The following is a 22,897-nucleotide window of genomic DNA, read 5'->3' on the forward strand; positions in this document are numbered from 1 at the left end:
GTTATTTCTTCACTTAATGTTTTCAAGATAGCATTTCCTGTAACTAAAGTGTAATTCATTTAAATGGTCCCCTTTTGTTGAAAATATATTTCCAGGATATTTGTATATAAAATTACCGTGCTGCTTTCCTTCTATGTAAGACTAAAGGTGAAAATGGGCTGCAAGGAATGAGAGGGGTGGAGTAACCTTCTCCTGCACAGAGCAGGTACCAAAAGGCTCCCGGAGAACAGAGCTGGAGGCACTGTCTCTTCCCTTGACCCTACTTGCCTTCTTGCGATCATCCTAACCTTATAATGCAACAACATAGTCAAAGTTGGTATATTCATCATGGAAGAGGAAGTATTAAAGAACTTAATTAAAATACTGTAAGAAAACCTTACAAGCAATAAAAACTGACTATAATAATCACTCTATCTGGAATAAAACAGAAATCGTTGAAAAATAGGGAGTATTGGGGGGCACTGGGATGGCTCAGTCAATTTAAGCGTCTGACTTCAGCTTGGGTCATGATCTCACAGTTCGTGGGTTTGAGCCCTGAGTTGGGTTCTGTGCTGACAGCTCAGAGTATGGAGCCTGCTTTGGATTCTGTGTTTCCCTCTCTCTCTGCCCCTCCCCTGCTTGTGCTGTCTCTCTCGTTCTCAAAAACAAATAAACATTAAAAAAAAATTTTTTTTAATTAAAAATATTGGGAGTATTGGTTTTCAGGTTTTTACAATAGTTCATGAGAAAAGGGCTTAAATAACATTTCGTCAGAGGGACGCCATGATTTTATTTTTATTTGTTTATTTTAAAATTGATTTACTTTGAGAAAGAGCACATATGAGTGAGAGAAGGGGGAGAGAGACACAGAGAGAGAAAACTCCCCAAGCAGGTTCTGCGCGGTCAGTGCAGAGCCAGAAGTGGGGCTCGAACTCACGAACCTGAGATCATGACCTGAGGCAAAATCAAGAGTTGGACACTCAACCAACTGGGCCACCCAGGTGCCCCAAGACACCATGATTTTAAAAGAACAGTATGTTAACCAAGCACCAATATGACCTGTATGGTTCTTAGAGGAACAATAAGTGGTCGAAAGTCCACGAAGCCAAAGGCTGTGTCCTCTGGTTCCAATGTGACAGCCCGGGTAACAATGCCTAACACAAGACAGCAAAGTGCTTGATGAATAAGTAAGTGGAGACACTGTAAGAAAGGACACATCCACGTAAGAAAGAAACAGATTCACTGCCATACTGTGAGAACATGTAAATCAGAATGCGGTCCCACAAAAGCACAAAAGGAAAATTACATACAAGAGCCAAGACATTTGAAATGAATTTTCTATTTCTGACTTTACCGGAGTGTAGGAAGAACGGGAATTTTTACTTTAGATAAGGTGGCTTCATGCTCAAGTCAGCATATTTTAAGACAAGCGTACCACGCATGTGTAGGACCTAATAACTAGTTTTGGAGATCTTTCAAGAACTCACAGAATTAGAGTTGGGGTCCAGGAAGACCATGGATCCTGGGAAACATGTATTACTCTGAATACAAAGGCAAAGATAGGGACGTGCGCTCACCTTCAGAGGCAGGGGGTCACTGGTAAGCAACCAGGCATAGACCTGCCAAGGAGACAGCTTCTGTTTAGAGTATCGAGTCAGGTCAATGGCTTCTAATTGTAACCAGGAGGCCTTCCTAGTACTTACATACTTAGTAAGACCAGTGAAGAAAGGCCCAGAAATCACATACGACCTCAAGAAACTAAAGAGAATTTGCTTGAAACTGAAGAAAAGGACATGAAAAGGAGTTACATGTGAAATATAGACAAAGCACTAAGGCTCCAGTGAAAAGCACATGGCATATTCCTATGCACATAATCCTAAATTCACATCAGAAGCAAGGCCTGGTGAGAGTTTATTCACTATGCAGATTCTGGAATCCCTTTTTTAGGTTCTCAATTTTTCATTAGCATACTCTAAGCCTTGAGGGATCCCACAACCTTTAAGGCTGAAATTTAATCCCCATCTTCTACACTGGGGTATCATGATGAATAAGCAGTATCTGTAGATCAGTGATTGAATTTTTCAGAATAAAGAAGCCGCAAGATTACTTCTCATCACTACTCATTCTCCCTACAGGAAGTATTTAGCAAGACTGATTAAAAACATTAGAGGTTCAATGCAGGCTGCAGGCTGGGTGGGGGAGGGTTCTGGCTCTGGCTGTAAGTAGGGCATCTGATATTCACAGAGATAGGAGGGAGACAGACACCAGCCCTGCACGCTTACCTAGGTTTTAAGAGGCCAGACTTCTGTCTTTAGGACTACAATGCCACTGGGAAAGCATTCAATCCGAAATGGACTGTTTACAGACTGCCAGGGTGCCTTTTCTCTGTGGATCCAAAGCCTTGTGTGTTTATTTCTAGTATCACCCAGTGTGTTGTAAATTTTTAAAACTTTTGATTTCCTGAGGTCTCCACCTTCTTACTAGACAGGCTGTGAGACCTGGCCCCGGCAACCAGGTGCACAGGGTGATAAAGGCTGGTCCCTGTCACAAGTTCCCCCTGCTTGCCCTCCCGTGATGGTGACCTAGTGACATTCGAACACGCCAATGAAACTGACTCACTCTTTTGCTTGTATACCCAACCCCGACCCCCTAGTAAGCCACTTCCCATGGACCCTCGCTCTATCCTCTGGCTCCTGGACCTGTTTGATTGAGCCTGCTCACTCGGCACTCCTCCCATGTGGACCCCTGCATGGCACGCCCCTTCCTCTCCAGGGCCTGGAAGCATAATAACCTTTCAATTCCACATGCTTCTCTGCGTCTGGATCAGACGGATCATCAACACTCCAGACTTCAGTAACGTAATTATCCTTTACAACACACCCAGTGCACTTGATTATAACTGTTGATCTACTGCAGTAGCTCTCCTCCTAGAGGAGGCTCATGTATCCCAGATGCCAGCCGCAGTGTTTGCAACAGAGTAGACAGCTTCCCTTAAGCATATAAAGGCTTTGGGAAAAACTGAATAAATAACCAGAGAGGCAAAAAGCTAATGAGGCTAAGTTAACATCATCTAACTCCTATAAAATAGTACTTTCCTACTTAGCAAGTGTTCAAATAGTCCTCGGCTCTTGAAAAGAGTTAACTTATTTCGTATTTGCTACTACTTCTGGTAATATTTACTCATCATCTACCACGTGTCAGGTACCATAATAAACATTCAGGACATTATCAGTAAAGGAGACAAAAACCCCTGCCTTCATGGAGTTCACATTCAGGTGGAGGATAATACGCAACTGACTGACATACATAGTCAGTCTATTAGTTAGGATGTGAAATGGTGGTAAAATTGGAGAATAACAGAGCAGGAGAAAGGAGACCAAAAATGACAGGTTGGGATGATGCTTCGTCTTTAAGTAGGAGCTAGAGCAGACTGTGTTGCACAAGTGGTAAGAGTAGCACAAAGCCCCAAAAGAGAAGAGGGAGGTGGCCGTGTGCATGGATACCTGGGGCAGGATTCTCCAGACAGCAGGCTTTACTAAGACCATGAAGCAGCAACGTGGCCCCAGGCATTTTCAAAGACTATCAGAGGGCTAGCTGCTAAAATTAAATGAGAAATTAGGAGAAATCAGAGTAAAACGTAAGTGTCGGATTCGCAGAGACTCGTTAAGACATTCTTAAGCCCCTGATGCTTACTGGCATTAAAGGGGGAGCTATTTTGCGCAGAGGAATGACACGATCCATGTATTCCCAAAGTCAGTATGTATCCAGAATTTCTCCTCTTCTCAACGCTTACAACCTCATCATAAGTACGGCTCAAGCCACCAAAATCGTCAGAGGGGGTAAGCCACCATTAGACGGCCCTCGAAATACTACAAGCCTCCAACGTCAGGTTATCACATTCTTCTGCTCAAAATCCTCCAATGGTTTTACAGTATTTTCCATTAGGATCTATAAAGCCCTGCCCTATCTGAGATCCAGCTGTCTCTCTGATCTTACCCTCTACTTCTCTTCCCTTCTTCCTCTCTTCTCCAGCCTACTTCTTTCCTGTTTCTGGAGGATACCAGAGTCGCTATTACTCCAAGGACTTTGCATTTGTAGTTTTGTTTTTTTTTTTTCCTAGAATGCATTAGCCCCAGATACTCACTCGGCTAACTCATTTACTTTCTTCGCTAGCTATTCTTTTAAAAATTCCCCACCCCTATGCCAACGGTTTGTATCCCCATTTCCTGACTTACATTTTCTCCTTGGCAGCTCTTATTATCCAATACCATGGTAAATATCTTACTAATTTAGCCTGTCCTATTATTTGTCACGCCAAGAGGACTAAAAGCAACATGACGGCAGAGATTTTCTATCTCTGCCACTCAGAATGAAGCATGGCACGTAAGAGGTGTCCAGTAAATATTTTTTGAATACATAGAGGACTGAAACAGGAGGGATGGAGAGTAAAAGAGCATGACCAATGAACGGATCAGCGTGCTGGTGGAGTCGAAGAATTGCTGGAGTCCGGGAACAAGAAAGGTAGTCAAAGGGGCAAAATAGAGATGAGAGAGGGTTTATAAAAATTTGGTATCAACAAAGTGTAGGTATTGTCATAGTTAAAAAAAAATAAATAAGTCAGACGGGATACATTTAAGGAAACAAGAGGTCTGTGTGCTGGAAGGTTCATTCAAGTATATACGGAATTTACCATGAATTGGGACAATATTGTCGGAGAAAATATTGATGACCTAGATGTTAACTTGACCAAGACATGAAGGGAAATGACCAGGACTGCCACAACGAGGACCACAGCAGTGAGTAATGAGGGTGATAAAATCTGATGCCATGAGGTTGAGAACTAGAGTTTTTAGGGCAAAAGAGGAATGGAATACAACAAGCACTGTCCAACGTGGATATAAGGGGAGACACACGGGCAGCTGTAAATGCTCTCACAGCTACATTTTTAAGAGTTTTTTTTAAAAAAAAAGAGGTAAAATTAATTTTAAAAGATTTTAATGCAATATATCTAAAATATCATTATAAAATGAAATCTGTGTTAAAAACACTGAGGGGGCACTTGGGTAGCACAGTCAACTGAGTGTCCACCTTCGGCTCAGGTCATGATCTCGCCGTTTGTGAGTCCAAGCCCCATATCAGGCTCACTGCTGTCAGCAGCCCAGAGCCCGCTTCAGGTCATCTGTCCCTCTCTCTCTGCCCCTCCCCTGCTCTCTCAAAAATAAACAGTAAAAAAAAAAAAACACTGTGTTAGGAAAACTGATCAATGCAGGAGAATAAAATTGAACCCCTATCTTATACCTCTCACAAAAATTAACTCAAAATAAAGTGAAGACTTAAACGTAAGACTTGAAACTATAAAATCCCTAGAAGAAAACATAGGAAAAAAGACCCTTGATGTTGATCTTGTCAACTGTTTTTTAGATAGGACACTAAAAGCCCAAGCAAAAAAAGCAAAAATAAGTGGGGTTACATCAAACTAAAAAGCTTCTGCAGAGCAAAATAAACAATCCACAAGAGGAAAAGGCAACATAAAGAAGAAAATATTTGCAATTCATTTTATCTGATGAGAAATTAAGATCCAAAATATATAAGGAACTCGTAACTCAGTAACAAAAAAACCCAAAAAAACCTGATTAAAAAATGGGCAGAGGAGCTGACTAGCCATATTCTAAAGACATACACACGGCCAACAGGTACATGAAAAGATGCCAAACATCACTAATCATCAGAGAAATGTAAATTAGTTCTCATTATACATCCAAAAAGAATGAAATCAGGATCTTGAAGAGGTATCTGCATTCCTATGTTCATTGCAGCATTATTCACAATTGCTGAGGTAAAGAAACAACTAAGTATCCAATGAATGAATAAAGACACACACACACACACACACACACACACACACACACAGAATGGAGTATTATTCAGCCACAGAAAAAAGGAAATCCTACCAGTAAGAATTACACGGGTGGACCGTGAAAGCATTATGTTAAATGAAGTAAGTCAGACTCAGAAAGACAAATACTACACGATCTCATTCATATGTGGAATCTAAAAAACGTCAAACTCCTAGAAACAGAGAGTACAGTGATGGTTGCCAGGGGCTGGTGGCGGGGAAATGAAAGATGTTGGTCACAGGGCACAAACTTCCAGTTATCAGATGAGTAAGCTCTGGGGATCTACTGTACCGCATGGTGACTGAAGTTACCAATATTGTACTATATACTTGAGAGCTGTGAAGAGAATAAGCCTTAAATGTTCTCACCATATGAAAAACTCAAAACAAAATAAGAGGCAATTATGTGGGGTGATGGAGGGGTTAGCCAACTCTACTATGCTAATCATTTTGTACTACATGTGTGTGTCAAAATCATGCTGTACACCTTAAACTTATACATTATTATATGTCAGCTATATCTCAATAAAGCTGGTAAAAATAACAAAATATTTTACATTTTTTTTCCATACTTGGTCTCCAAAATCCTGAATGTATTTCACACTAATAACACATGTCAATTTGAATCAGCTACGTTTCAAGTACTCAAGTGACTAGTGGTTAGAGTTTTGGACAGCACAAATCTAAAAACAGCAAAAAGCAGGGAGGACAGCTACTGCTACTTCCAGAGCCCATTCTAGAAAAAGTAGTGGGAGAAACCAAACAAAAGCACTCCTGTGGCTGCGGAGAATTGCGGTCCTCAGGGAAAAGCCCAGTTTGTGTTGGAGTTAGTTATAAAGACATAGCGAATATAGGAGATTTTAGTGAGGATAGACCATGAATTTCAGAGGGCACTAGCAGGCAGGGCATACAGAGTCTAGGGCCAGACATTTAGTTTTGAATATGCCTCCTATTCTCTAACGAATGGCGGCCAGTCTCAGAGGCTGACATGTTTTCTACTGGTTGTGATGTACCAAGGATCCAATAGCTGTAATTCTAAACAAGCGCGGTCACAGTCTTATTAGCAAGGGAGAGTGGTGTGAAATAGGGTTGCCTTTGGCCTTTCATATGCAATCATGTCTAGCAAAAGGAACTGTGAAACCCTGGACTACTATATTGGAGATCTGACCATAGTGTGGTATATTCTTTTAAAAGCCAGGAAACCGCATACAACTTATGAAACTTCCTTGTGATGTAGTGGCTCATCTATAAAGGTAAAGGGATAGACCAGATTCGTGGAACATATTTTTCAAGATTCCTTTCACTTCCAACAGCCCACATAAGGTTCTCTGGCTTCCACCATAAGTGGTTAAATCATAACTGTATCTATTTTGTTTAGAAAATAAATGAACACCTTAGCTTTGCGCGACTTGCCTTAATAGAATCATGACAAGACTGGTTGAGAGGCAGAGAAGAACTAAAAGGAAAAGCAACGTCATTTTCCTTTTATAACTTTAAAAACCTTTCAGTAAATAAACACTATGTTTTATCCATTTGTCCTCAAAAAATCTTAGATACAGCACACATGAAGTCCATAGCAGAGACAGTGGCTGTCAGCATATTTTAATTACATTCACTTTTCATAAATTGAATTCTAGAGTTGCACAAATGGACAATTTCTTTACGGCTCTCCCTGATATATAAGGTGTCCTTACAATTTAACACACAAACTGAGACACTGTTGAAAGCAAAAAGGGGACAATATAAGTAATTACACCAAGAATACACTCATAAACCAAGACGTGTCTACCCTACTGTTTGAGAATTACAACTAACATTAGCATAGCCAACTTAACAAAAGTAAACACTAGGGACTCAAAAAACATAGACGTGAATATTAAGCTTCTGTTCCCTTTCAAAGATCTGTACTGTACTACAGTTAGGCTTGAATAGAATCATGAGATTCTTTGGTCCAACTGTCTGATACTTTAAAGATGGAAAATCCAACACAGGCCATGAAGGAAAAAGTCGGATAAAGATAGAGCGAAAGCAATAAAGTGACCCAAAAAATCATCAATGCGAAAATGTTTTCATAGGCCTATAAAATAACTCCAGTGATTGATAAAAAGTACAGTGAGACACCAAGGAAATTAAAGACCACAGATCTTATGGTATAAGGACATACTGTACTCACAAACATAGAATATACTTAGCTGAATGGAGGCTCATGAAAATACTACTACAGGGATCCCATTTAAATTTCAACAAGGATATGGGGCGCCTGGGTGGCGCAGTCGGTTAAGCGTCCGACTTCAGCCAGGTCACGATCTCGCGGTCCGGGAGTTCGAGCCCCGCGTCGGGCTCTGGGCTGATGGCTCGGGGCCTGGAGCCTGTTTCCGATTCTGTGTCTCCCTCTCTCTCTGCCCCTCCCCCGTTCATGCTCTGTCTCTCTCTGTCCCAAAAATAAATAAACGTTGAAAAAAAAAATAATTAAAAAAAAATAAATAAATTTCAACAAGGATAACGGAGTCATGGTTTAATGTAAGCCTGTTGGAGTCAGAAAGAAATAATGTCACTTCCAATGGCGAGACCATGAGTTTTCCGTTCACAGATGAGAGGTCTAAGAAAATTCAGGGTGAAGTGTGTGATTCGTGTAAGCACTTTTCAAAGGATGCCTACTTCCACTTTCTAAAAAAAAAAAAAAAAAGAATTTGTTTGAACAGAGTATCGTTTCCAATTTTGTCAAATTGCGAATATGCTCTTATTAAGAAATGTCATAAAAATCAGGCACCTGGGTGGCTCAGCCGGTTAAGTGTCCAGCTCTTGATTTCGGCTCAGGTAGTGATCTCACAGTTTGTGGGTTCAAGTCCCGCATCAGGCTCTGCACTGACAGTGTGAAGCCTGCTTGGGATTCTCTCTCTCTCTCTCTCTCTCTCTCTCTCTCTCTCTGCCCCTCTCCTGCTCACACACACACACTCTTTCTCTCTCAAAATAAACTTAAAAAATGTATTAAAAAAAGGAAATGTCATCAACATGTTTATACAAAACTTGTTTTTGAACATGTCATTTTAGAGAAAAGTTTTTTTAAAAAGGGAGGAGAAAAACATAGATTTATATCACTGAAAATTGATCAGTGTATCCAAGCTTGTCTGCATTTGAGGGAAAAACTACGGAGGCAGTGAGAAGGATGCACGTAATAAGACTCCTGAGCTATAACCCACAATCCCCTGCTACAAGTTTCAGCGTAAAAACCCTGGCCGTGTACACACTCATTGACCATGGCGACCTATGCCTTGCTGGAGAGCTCAGCACAGGGGACTCCAACGTCTCGTGCAGACTGGAAGGAACTCTTACTGGTGGAGCTCTTGGACACACTGTCTGCAAGTGAGCAATGGAGGCGCCCAGGAGAGACTGATCCATCCCAGGAAGGGGAAGGGTGTGTGTGTGTGTGTGTGTGTGTGTGTGTGTGTGTGTGTGCGCGCGCACGCGCGCGTGCACAGGGTCTCCTCCCCTACTACTTCGTTCTCTGTTGGCTTGTGTGTGTGATTAGTACTTGCACTGTTGTCTACCCTTTGACATCCCAAACCTACGAGTTTCACCCTTAACCTTCAACACTCAGAATGGAACCCTCCCCTCACTCTGGCTAGCCCCTCATCTGTCTTGCCCAAGGACAGTGGACACAGGACAAGGTTCACTCCCAACAGGCTCCTCGTGGGTCCCATCAGACTTCAATTACAGCATCACTGACAACATATCAGGATAATCTGCTTAACTAAAATAACTATTCTGAAGGCTGCACAGTATTAGAGTTAGAAACTACACCTCATTTAGTTTGCATTTTTCAACCTGTAATACTTAATAGTAGGGCTGGATATTTATAACAGACTTTGGTTAGCCGAATGGTTACAGTTTTTAAGCTGTAACTCTTTGGCAAACAATTCCAAATCATTATCCAGTATCCACCTTGTCTATTTTTATGGCCCCTATTCCTTTCTCAAATTCTTGATGGGGAAAATGACTAAAGAGTTATTCTTCAAAGCATCCTTTAATTGGTTCTATTATTACTGTCCCTGTCATCTCTGTCCTTTAATTCAGCTTGCACACAACCACTACTCTATTTTTCTAAATTATCTTATGGTTTTCCGTTCAAAAGTTTTTAATGGGTTACCATTACCCATGGATCAAAATTCAGATTCCGTATCTAGAGACTAAAGATTCTCCATGTTGATCACAAACCATCTTTGTAACTGTAAATGTAATCTGACGATTTCTGTGAACAGTTCTCATCCTTAGAGCTCTTACTGTACACGCGGTGTGAATTTTTTTTGTTTACACTCAGACTGCCATTAAGAATGCGTGAAGCACTTTAATTTCAGGTACGCTGCTCATGAGAGAGTATAGGACAATGAGTGAGTTCATTCCCAGAATGATGCAATGCGTTTTTGGCTGGCCCTAGACAAAGCTTAGAATTTTTTTAGTTCAAACATTTCAAGCCTGGTTTTAGTAATAGTTCTGTCTTCCCTTACAGATCCGTACTGAGTACTAATATTTCCTTGATTAATTGGACTACAGGCTCAAGCCATATCAGGGAGATCCCTGGGGACGAGGCATCTTTTTCATACAAACAAAACAACACTGTGATATAGACAAAAATGTGGAAACGTGTTATTTTTCCTTCCCAAGTAAATACACCAAGGGATGGCAAGAGCTAATTTGTATGTGTTCACATTTCTCTGTATCAGGAAGTAAGCGCCAAGGAGAGTTGGATGGAATAAACAAACACACTGATGGATATTTTACATGATTTTATTCTATTATCTCTGCTGAAAATTAAATTCTTTGAAGAGTCAGGAATATATTCACGAGTAAGTATAATTATAGAAAGTCACAGTTTGTATAAATAAGTACATGGGTATTATAAATCCAATGGAGGTAATCATGGTCTCCAAACCTCTCACACTATCAGGATATGAAGATTTTTCTCGGGAAAATGTATTCAAAGGTATTCCTTTTGAGTTATGGGGTCCTGAGAAATGGAAAAATGAATTTCTTATGGTTTAGAATAGCCAAAACACCGCACATAGTATCTTCAACATAGTTGATGTTTAGTGTAAAATAAAAAAATCAAAATATCATTTATATCATATTCAGAAACAATTAGCTATTTGCAAGTACACTTTGAAAGGCTATTACAATTTGCATATTATCAATTTTGTCCAAAGAAGCTAAATGATTGCTTGGTCAATGAATAAAAAATTCCCTTCTGCATTCTTGAGCATCCTATTTGAAATGGATCAGATACTTTTCACTCGGGCTAAGAATTCTCTAACATACATGTTTCCCTACTGAAGACGGATATTTGAAAGAACACTGAACTGTCATTCTTCCCACTCTGTGGAAACTCGGACGTGAACTTGTACCTATGTCCTGTACTTATTTCCACCTACTGAGAAAGGTGAGAAGAGACAGATAATTGTCCAAACCTTTTTGCAAACAGACTGACTTTGGTCAGAAATGCTTTGTTCTTGGGGCACCTGGGTGGCTCAGTCAGTTAAGCGTCTGGCTTCAGCTCAGGTTATGATCTCGTGGTCAGTGAGTTCCAGCCCCGCATCGGGCTCTGTGCTGACAGCTCAGAGCCTGGAACCTGCTTCAGATGCTGTGTGTCCCTCTCTCTCTGCCCTTCCCTTGCTCACGCTCGGTCTCTCTCTGTGTCTCAAAAATGAATAAACGCTTAAAAAAATTTAAAAAAAAAGAAATGCTTTGTTCTTAGAAGATGAGTATTTCTGCACTGGCAATCATTTCTTAATAGCAATTATCTTCTTTTGCATCATCAGGATTCTTTTTTACCCAACGATATTTCTTGCTTTGCACTGGCGATAAAAGAAATCTTCGCTGCATATTCTTGTCCAAAGTGATAAATGAAACCCTTGGTTTCCATGTCTGGATGGATTAGATTTAGCTATTTGCAGTACTTTGAGTGTATTATTTTCCCAAAGTTGAGCCATATAAAACTCTCTTCATTTTTTACTGACCAGTTTATAATAGGTGGCTATCAGATTTGCTGTAGTGCAATCCTTAGGTTTTGCAATCTGGAGCAGTATAAATAGTTTATGTTAATTATTCCCTTTCCACCTTCTGGGAGAATAGAGAACATTTTGATTGCAAATTTTGCACTTGGTCATTAACACTCTGGTTTCTAGATATGCATTCGACCATTTTATAATGCCAAATGAGAATGTTAAAACTCTTACTGCAGTGACATTAATTACTTAAAGCTTATTTTTTTGTAAAGTGAGTAAGCGTGCTTTACCTAATACATGTACGCAAAATAGCTGATCACCTCATCGTCCTCAGGTTCACCTTACTGTTACAAGCAATGCTTCTGTTGACGATTTTGCTAAATGTATTCCATATCCATGAGCATCCATACAAATGGAGTGCCATCTAGGATCAAACATTTGTTCAATAGTAATGTCCTCTTTCTGAAATAATTTCCTGTATTTGTATGAATGCTTTAAAAAAATCAGAATACTGGGGCGCCTGGGTGGCTCAGTCAGTTAAGCATCCGACTTCGGCTCAGATCATGATCTCGCAGTTCATGAGTTTGAGCCCCGTGTGGAGCTCCGTGCTGATAGCTTGGAGCCTGGGACCTGCTTCAGTTCTGTCTCCCTCTCTCTCTGCTTCTTCCCCACTTGTGCTCTGTCTCTGTCTCTCTCAAAAATAAACAAACATTTAAAAAATAAACAAAAATAAAAAACCAAGAATACTTAGGGTCTATTTATAACCATCTAAAATCTCTAGTAGGAATGGATGAGGAAACAGAATTAAAATGTAATCGGTGTACTCTGAATTCAGATCTTCCTATTGCTTAATGTGTTCCCAAATATCTAGCCCCAGCTGCTCATACTGGAGATTACATATATTCACATAGATGTTAAGAGGCGAAGGTACATCACGGACCCAGGAAAGGAGCTGTAATCCCCTCCCTTCTCCTCCAGCCGTCAGGATTTTAGCACACCACTTGCTGTCCTGGACCAGCAAGTTGACCACGGTATGCTAAGTCCAACTGGGAAAGCGATGGTCATGGAGACGGAATGGCATTTTCTACTAAGAGAAGAATGGAAAGTGAATATTATATAAATTCCATCTTCCCCTCTGACTTAAATGAAACTTTCTGAGATACCTATCCTTGTCGTTTAACACAAAGAAGAACGTATTTCCTATGGATGTATTTCTCTTCTCCTGACGACTTAATTAACTACCACTGAAAACATACTGATCTGATATGCACATCCCTGGGATAAGCAGTAACTTTCTTCTAGTTGTCAGTCGTGACTTAAACTACATACAAATCATTTCTTATAAATGCAGCTATAATTATTATTGCGGACAATCGCAATCATAGATGTGGGTACAGCCACGTAGGTCTTGCTAAGGGATCTGCAGAATAAGGGGAGATTTTAGAATCCACTAAGCATCTGCAGGATATTCCATTCTATGTGCGTTTTTCCTACAGACGTCCTCAAGATAGTTTCTTCCTCCACTTTCTGCGCTTTCTGCATCTTCTCGATGCAGTAATTCAAAAGAAAATCGTCCTTTCCACGTGAGGTCGGCATGCCTTCTGCAGAGGAGTATCACACCAACTGTATCTGCAATTCTCTGAATTAATAAGAAATTTTATCTGGCAAGTGAGTCACCCAACTGAGATTCCTGGTAAGCAGATAAACTTAACCCTTGTCCCGGGGCCTATAAAAGCATGCTTCTCCTGTGGCAGGGATGGATGAGGCTGCCAGAGCTGCTAAGGCAGTAAGAGCTTTTTATATCCGTAGCAACATCTCCCGAGTCACTTCAAAGCACCGGGTGTATCTATTTTCTCTTGTTACACAGCACTATAAAAAAGATTGCTGGTCTCTAAGAAGAAGGAAAAACAGAGATGTGAATTTCTCTGTTGAAGGTTTCTCCGAAGTGATCTAGGCAACAGCCAGCTAGTTCACTCGATGCCCAGAACACTTTCCTTCTTCTTGATTCCTCATCTGATACTTAGCTTGTGCATTTGTTCCAGAACCTGAATGTATAAGCAGTTACTTCGGCACTTGACAAAGAGAACGATTCCGCTTATATATTGAAAAACAAGAGGTGTTCTGTGTAGACATACTTAAGTATAGCAGACTATGTCTGTGTGCGGACATGTGTTACTTTTTAGAAATTCGTAACAATTACTAATTTAAGTTTATAACATTGCTTTGAGGTAGACAGGCACAGTCAAGAAGGTAGAGAAAGTCGTCACAGAAGTCTTACATTGCCTCAGCTATACAGCAGACGCTGGAATTGAATGGTATTGCTTTCAGTATTACTTCAAGGAGGCGGGCAAGATTTATTCTTGTCAAGTTCACATTGGTAATGGCTTATGAGACAATCTCTATGTATTTTCATTTTTCAGCTCTCAACTTTTCCAAGCAACTTACAACTTGGAAAAAGAAGCAGGTCTCAGAAGTTACAAAACGCCGATTAAAAAAATGTAAAGAAGGCAGTTCGTGTACCATTTTTAATTACACACAACACATATCTCCTCCTCTACCCCATAAAATGAAGAGAAAAACCAAAGGCATATAGGATCAAAAAATAGCTCCATGTCCTGCCAATGCCAAAAAATCTTCAATTATAATGGGACAAGAGCTGGAGCAGGGGAATAAGCCTTGTTAAAGTAGATTACTTAATAACATTTACTAACATTTGATAAAAAGGGCTTGCTAAAAAAGGATCCTTCCGTGTATGTGCACATTCATTCGTTCAGTAAACATTTATGTTGTGTTCACGTTGGGTTAGGTATTACTGGAGGTGCTAGGAATGTTAACAGGGAATAAACATGCACAGTTACCTGCCCACATGAAGCTTGCATTTCCATGAGTGAAGGTGTAATAGAAACAAATATCCTAAATACACAGGTGACAAATGTGTGAGGAAGATTGAGCAGACAGGGGGACAAGGATTGCTGAGCCAAGAGATCAAAGAGGAGGTGGGGTTGGGGTGGGGGTGTTTATTTTAAAAGGGAGGCTATGGGGGCACCTGGGAGGGCTCAGTGGGTTAAGCGTCCGACTTCAGCTCACGTCGTGATCTCGCGGTTCATGGGTCCGAGCCCCACATCCGGCTCTGCACTGACAGCTCAGAGCCTGGAGCCTGCTTCGGATTCTGTGTCTCCCTCTCTCTCTCTGCCCCTCCCCCGCCCATGCGCTTGCGCTCGCTCGCTTTCTCTCTCTTTTCTCTCTCTCAAAAATAAATGCTAAAAAATTTTTTAAGAATTTTTATGGAAGGCCTCATCGATATGAGCTGCAATATCATCAGAAAACTAATTATATTATCCCATTTTCTCAAATGCAAAGTTAAAGGGTGAGAGTTCCACGTAAACAATTAACTAAAAAAAAAAAAAAAAAAAAGCCGACTCTTTTCTGTAGAGGCAAGTTACAGCATTCACTATAGTCTGAGTTATTCTATGGTTACATGCACATCTGTCTCCTCTATGAGACTGGAGGGTTGGGGCCTTGAACTTAGGTGCCCAACTAAGCATAACAACCACAACAGGCACTCTGTACACGAGTTCGCTCCGCGAGGAAGGAGACCCTCAGTAGCTTCCACAGTGTATCTGAAGGGAGGAGGTCTGCCCTTGCAAGTCTAAGGGGAGGTCTTCACCAGCCCCTAAAATTCTGAACCATCCGTCAGCGAGCGTAAGGCACACAGTGGTTACTGCGGGACTAGAGAAGTCCAATCACTCCTGTTTTCTCTCTGTACCAAGGCAAGCTACAAACGGTGGTTGGCGGGGTTGTGCTGGGTTCCATTACCGAACACACACACCCCATTCTCACCAGTTCCCTGGGAATGAGGGCTGGTGAAGACATCCCCTGAGAAACATTTCAACACATAAGGAGTCCTCCGTTTCCTTCAAGTTTCTGAGAGTAAGATAATTCTTGTGAAATCAGAATATGTCCAAAAGAACCAATGTTACTGGTAAGCGCATGAATGTGGGCAATAAACTGTAACTAGTTCAAGAGATTTCTAAAAAACAGGGTCTAATTCTAAAATCATGTCAGTCTTTGAAATTTATCATAAAATCAAAAGATTACAATATAGTTCTCTTTTATGATATGCGCAAAATGTTTTTGTAAAGTAATTATAAATTATGTGTCTTCTATAATTTGCAACATGCAATGCATTATGTAAATATATAAGTACATTATATAAAATACATTGCAGATCACAAGAACTAAGGTATAAAACAATGCATGGCTATTAATACTACTGTTGTTATATTTTTATTAAACATTTTCTATGTAGCAGGCAATGAGGTGCTCTGCCCCATAACTTGCTGATACGGGTAAGCTGTTATTCTCACTTTGCAGATGAGAAAACCGAGGCTCAAAAACTAAAAAGCTTTCTATCACTATGCAGAGTGCCAGCCCTATTCCAAGCATTTGAACGCCAAATGTCTAAATTGCAATGCATTGCATGGTGTTGGGAAAACTGGACAGCAACATGAAGAGTGAAAGTGAACCACTTTCTTACCAAACACAAAAATAAGCGCAAAATGGATAAAAGACCTAAATGGGAGACAGGAAACCATCAAAATCCTAGAGGAGCAAACAGGCAGCGACCTCTGTGACCCTAGCCAAAGCAACTTCTTACTAGACACATCTCCAGAGACAAGGGAAACAAAAGCAAACGTGAACTATTGGGACTTCGTTGAGATAAAAAGCTTCTGCACAGGGAAGGAAACAGTGAAAAAAACTAAAAGGCAGCCTGCAGAATGGGAGAAGATATTTGTAAATGACATATCTGATAATGGGTTATCGAAAATACAGGAAGAACTCATCAAACTCAACACCTAAAACACAAATAATCCAGTGAAGAAATGGGCAGAAGATATGAACAGACATTTTTCCAAAGAAGACATCCAGATGGCTAAAAAACACATGAAAAGAGGGGTGCCTGGCTGGCTCACTAGGTTAAGCGGCCAACTTCGGCTCAGGTCATGATCTCGCGGCCAGTGGGTTCAAGCCCCGTGTCGGGCTCTGGGCTGACAGCTCAGAGCCTGGAGCCTGTTTCAGATTCTGTGTCTCCCTCTCTAGCCCTGCCCCATTTGCACTCTGTCTCTCTCTGTCTTTCAAAAATGAATAAATGTTAAAAAATAAAAACACATGAAAAGATGCTCATCACTCATCATGAGGGAAATAAATACAAATCAAAACCACACTGAGAGACCACCTCACACCAGTCAGAATGGCTAAAATTAACAACCCAGGCAACAACGGATGTTGGCGAGGATGCGGAGAAAGAGGATCTCTTTTGCATTGCTGGTAGAAATGCAAGCTGGTGCAGCGATGCTGCAAAACAGTATGGAGGTTCCTGAAAAAGTTAAAAATAGAATTACCCTCCCACCAGCAATTGCACTACTGGGTATTTACCTAAAGGATAGAAAAACACTGATTCGAGGGGATATATGCACCCTGACGTCTGTAGCAGCGCTATCAATAGCCCAACTATGGAAGAGCCCAAATGCCCATCGACTGACGAATGAATAAAGAGGTCATATATAGATATAACACACACAATGGAGTATTGCTCAGCAATCAAAAAAATTAAACCTTGCCATTTGTAATGACACGGATAGGGCTAGATGGAGTGTACTATGCTAAGTTAAATAAATGAGTCAGAGAAAGACAATTACCATAGGATTTCACTCATATGTGGAATTTAAGAAACAAAACAGATGAACATAGGGGAAGGAAGAATAAAAAAGAGAGGGAGGCACACTGTAAGAGACTCTTAACCATAGAGAAAAAAACAGAGGGTTGCTGGAAGGGAGGTGGGTGGTGGGGATTGGGCTAAATGGGTGACGGGTATTAAGGAGGGTATTAATTGTTGCGATGAGCAGTGGGTGTTATACATAAGTGAGGAATCACTAAATTCTATTCCTGAAACTAATGTTATACTATACGCTAACTAACCAGAATTTAAATAAAAACTTGAAGCAAACAAAAAAACGACAATACAAGACTAATAATTTTAGTAATAAACATTATTTCCTATTACAATGGTAGACACAAGGATGATACATCATCTCAACATGTGTTGCAGGAGAATTAGTAGGATATTCAGAATACTATTAAGAAAATCCCTTCAAAGAAGGACTGAGTTAAGGTTTGCTATGATGTCCTTGGGAATTTACATTAATGTTACTGGAAATCTATTTATTCATTGAACAAATATTTATTGAGCAAATAACTGGGAGACATAAAAGATCTCAAGCAGATATGCATTTAACATATAAGATAGGAGTTTTAATAAGAGACTAGAGGGAATGAGGTCAAACAGATGCTAATAAAATAACCCAAATGAGAAATGATGAAAGTCTGAACTAACCGAGTGGCAGCAAGACTGGAAAGGACAAACGGGCACAAGACGTACCTATGAATTAAAGGAGCTGTGACCAACGGGTCAGGGACGGTAGAGTGAAATATAAGGATACTCTCGGGTTTCTGCCAGGCGAATGGATGGTGGTACCAGTGAATGAGAGAGAGAAGAAAGAGAAAATGGGATTCTGAGAGAAAAATGATGGATTTTGTCTTAGACACTGAAATGAAATTCTTCTGGCCTTCCTCTCAGCAGTTAGAAAAAGGCTTTGGAGTTTTGGCTGAGAGGTATAAATTCGGGAGTTAATGGCACAGGAGTGATCACTGAAGCCCAGGGAAAAAAGATACAAGTAAAAGGCAGGTGTGGCAGAGTATGGCCCTAAGAAGAGCCAGGTGAAAATGGAGGTGTTGATGGAGACCACAGGACTCTGACAGGTAAGGAGGCAGGGCAGGAATGAGGGTTACTTCTGGAGCCAATCGCGATAAAATTCTATCAAATCCCAGTTCTGTTTGATTAACTAGCACCACCCTTTGATGTCTTGGGAAACCAGGAAGGTTGAGGACCTGGGCTGTTGCCATAGCTTAACGATCTTCAAGTTTCCAACTAAGACTTTCAATCAGGCATAGTTTGCCCATTAAACAGTTGCCAAAACATGCGACAGAGAAACTTTTGTGGCTATTTTGAAACTTTTTGAGGAACCACTTGAAAGGTGAAAGAGGTCATAGAAAGGTATTTGGATTTGCCTGGGTGCTAAGAAGTACGTGCTTTTTAATTCTACCTCACTGAGCCATGTCACAAAAAGATGACACCACCCTATAGTTAGAGCATATGTCAAACAGTGAACATCTTTCCCCACCCCCCCCCAAGTGAACTCCTTAGTTTGGAATAATTTTAGATTTAGTAAAAAGTTGCAAAGACAGTACAGGGATTATACCCTTCACTCAGTCCCTGAATATTAACGTCTTCTGTAACTATGGTGTACCTGTTCCACCTGAGATGGACACCAATATACTACTAGGAACTCACTTTCAGATTTCATTCACATTTTCCTAGTTTTCCACTAACACCTTTGCTCCATTTCAGGGACCAATGAGAATGTCACATTGCATTTCGTTTCCATGTCTCCTTTATCTCCTCTCGACTGTGACAGTTTTTCAATCTTCCCTTGTTTTTCAAGACCTTGAAAATATCGGTCAGGTATTCTACAGAATGATATTCAATGTGACTTTCTTTGACTTCTTTTCAAAGATTAACCCGGGATTAAGGGTCTTAGGGAAGAACTTCCCAAGTACCCTTGTCACCCTTTATGTTAGATAGAGGGGCCTGGGCTATCAACAGGAATTACCACTGACATTGTTGATTCTGATTACTTGACTGAGTTGGTATCTGCCAAGTGTGTCTACTGTAAACTTTTTATTCCCTTCCAGAATACATGTTAACACACACAACACATTTATTAAATTCTGCTTTAGAGGAGACTGGAATCTTGCCGAAGATACTGGCTTATGGGAGTAGACTGTACTGGAGACACCAGAGTCCCTTGGAAGTTAACGCTCAGAACACTATCGTGGTTCCTCCTACAATCCTGGGAGTCAGAACTTAGGAGAGTGATGAGTAATTACTCCAGTCAGATACAGTCTTAAGTGAGGAGCAACAGGCATTTGTATAAACAGACAAAAAAGTCATCAGTCCATTACAAACAATAATGCACAAATAACCCAACACTGAAAATCAGTGGATACAGCAATAGCACTGCTAGGAATTTATCCAAGGGAAACAGGAGTGCTGATGCATAGGGGCACTTGTACCCCAATGTTTATAGCAGCACTTTCAACAACAGCCAAAATTATGGAAAGATCCTAAATGTCCATCAACTGATGAATGGATAAAGATGTGGTCTATATATACAATGGACTACTACGTGGCAATGAGAAAGAATGAAATCATGACATTTGCAGCAACGTGGATGGAACTGGAGGGTATCATGCTAAGTAAAATATGTCAGTCAGAGAAAGACAGATACCATATGTTTTCCTCCAATGTGGATCCTGAGAAACTTAACAGAAGACCATGGGGGAGGGGAAAGGAAAAAAATAAAAAGTTACAGAGAGGAAGGGAGGCAAACCATAGGAGACTCTTGGATAGTGAGAGCAAACTGAGGGTCAATGGGGGAAGGGGGAGAGGGGAAAGTGGGTGATGGGCACTGAGGAGGGCACTTGTTGGGATGACCACTGGGTATTGTATGGAAACTAATTTGACAATAAATTATAATAAAAAAAGAAAATTAATGGATACAAATAAATATTTTAAAACTCATAATACTTGAAGATGTCTAAACATAAGGTATCTATCTGAGAAATACCACGTAGGAATTAAGTAGAAAGACTAATATCCCTTACCAAATCTCAATAGTTGAGAACTACAATTCAGAAATAATCACATAAAAACTATTCTAATACATACAAATCACAATTTAATATTTGCTCAGGCTATTACAAGAATTTAAAAAAAACTTAATACAATAGGTCATAATCCCACAGTCCTTATTTAACTTGCAGTCGTTAATATTTGTGTGCATGTATAAAGGTTGGGCACTTGCTCTCATTCATACAGTCCTTATTCAGCATACTGCATCATTTGATTGAAAAACTGATTGAAAATGACATGGCATAAGGAAGCTAAAATGTATTAAAATTTTACCAAACACAATGAGTACACAATCGACAGTGTGAAATTAATGACAACTTATCTGCCCAAATTGTGTCTAATGTTAAACCTGTGTGCAAAATATCAGAGACTGAAATAACAGATTCTGTTGTCATATAATACTCCTCTATTTTAGGAGGTCTGTTATTCTTGGGGCCTTACAATCTGGATGTATTTGTGCTTCATCCTGAACCACACACACCTTACATTTTTACAAAGTCAGAGCAATAGATTTTGATGTTTTTTACTGAATTCAAAGGTTTGAATCTCAAGTATGCATCACGGCATCAGAAGAAACATGTGCTCCCTGAAGATCCAGTCATATCAGATGGCATCCTGATAATGTATTATTCATGACTCAGTTCCAGATAAACAATGTGGTTACACAAAAGCAAAGCATTAAAAAGTCACATGTATCGATGAAGCCTTTTGCAAAAAAATAAAAGGTGAGGGTGAGCAGGTTTAAAATAGGTAAATAAATAAATAGATCAGGTGATTTAGGGAAATTTTTTTTTATTTTATTGTTTTTAATTTTTTTTAATGTTTATTTATTTTTGAGACAGAGAGAGACAGAGCATTAACGGGGGAGGGTCAGAGAGAGAGGGAGACACAGAATCTGAAACAGGCTCCAGGCTCCGAGCTGTCAGTACAGAGCCCGACACGGGGCTCGAACTCACGGACCGCGAGATCATGACCTGAGCCGAAGTCGGCCGCTCAACCAACTGAGCCACCCAGGCGCCCCGATTTAGGGAAATTTTTAAAAATTAATCATATGTTCCGGGTAGTAAACTCCTTTAGCCTAAGGACAAACCCTAATTCAAATCCTATAAAGTTCTAATATGGTACACAGTATGGTTCCTTAACATATTAAATCTTACTTTAATTCAATTCCTTTATATTTTAATTACATTTTACTTTTGTTAACAATTTTTTAAATATTTATTTATTTTTGAGAGAGAGAGAGAGAGAGAGAAAGATGCATGAGCAGGGGCGGGGCAGAGAGAGAGGGAGACAGAATCTGAAGCAGGCTCCAGGCTCTGAGCTGTCAGCACAGAGCCCGACGCGGGGCTCGAACTCACAAAACGTGAGATCATGACCTGAGCCGAAGTCAGATGCTTATCCGACTGAGCCACCCAGGCGCCCCTATAATTACATTTTAAAGTATATGCTCGTAAGAGAAGATCTTACTATAAAATACAGACATTGATGACAACCTCATATTTATAATTTAGCAAGTAGAAAAACAGCAATGTATGATAATTTGATTGGACTTATTAGGTGGAGAAGCATAAAGGATTTTTTTTATACAGTTTATGCAGATTTTAAGAAGAAATTTTTAACGGTCCTCATGATGATCTCACTAGAGGGTATGACAACGTGTGCAGGGGCATCTTCTATAATTTTCCTTGCTAATGCTTCTAATCTTGCTTTTCTCTTGCTATTACATTAAATCACATAAAATGATGTACTTTGAGGTTAAATGTAAAGACAGGTGGAAGCTCACAGATACCCCATTTTGTCAGATTTACTATAACCTGAAGGTTATACTAATACAACCACAAGGTTTTCATTGTGAGTAATGGAGCCTTTGGTTTATTCAATTATGCTTTTTAAAACACCAAACCCATCACGCTCACTGTCCATCTGAAAACGCTTTAAACTCCCTGCCATTGGTTCGCTGAAGCACTATCCATCCTCCCCACGCCGAGGTATCTGTCCTTGAACGCTCTTCTCCCTCTGCCACCCACCCCCCACTTGTTTATGATGCCCCAGCCTTCTCTAAAAAGCCCTTCCCCTTTCTGTGTTGGGCTCGACCCTCCTGTGCGTTCCCACAGGCTCAACATTCATAGGCCACTTCTAACACTCAGGGTCCTGCTGTTCAGTCGTGAGCAAGATAGATCTGTCCCAACTTTGTGGGTCATACAGTAAAGC

General features: G+C 40.3%; 1 protein-coding gene across 5 annotated transcripts in view; it reads right to left on the reverse strand.

The window, feature by feature from the left end:
• Positions 1-22,897, reverse strand: part of TPK1 (thiamin pyrophosphokinase 1) — a 352,335-nt gene that overhangs the window by 137,881 nt on the left and 191,557 nt on the right. The window lies entirely within an intron of this gene.

This window comes from Lynx rufus, unplaced genomic scaffold (genome assembly GCF_022079265.1).
Source record: "Lynx rufus isolate CCGP_SWC_20201006 ecotype Redwood Valley unplaced genomic scaffold, mLynRuf1.p SCAF_4, whole genome shotgun sequence".
Lineage (NCBI taxonomy): Eukaryota > Metazoa > Chordata > Mammalia > Carnivora > Felidae > Lynx > Lynx rufus.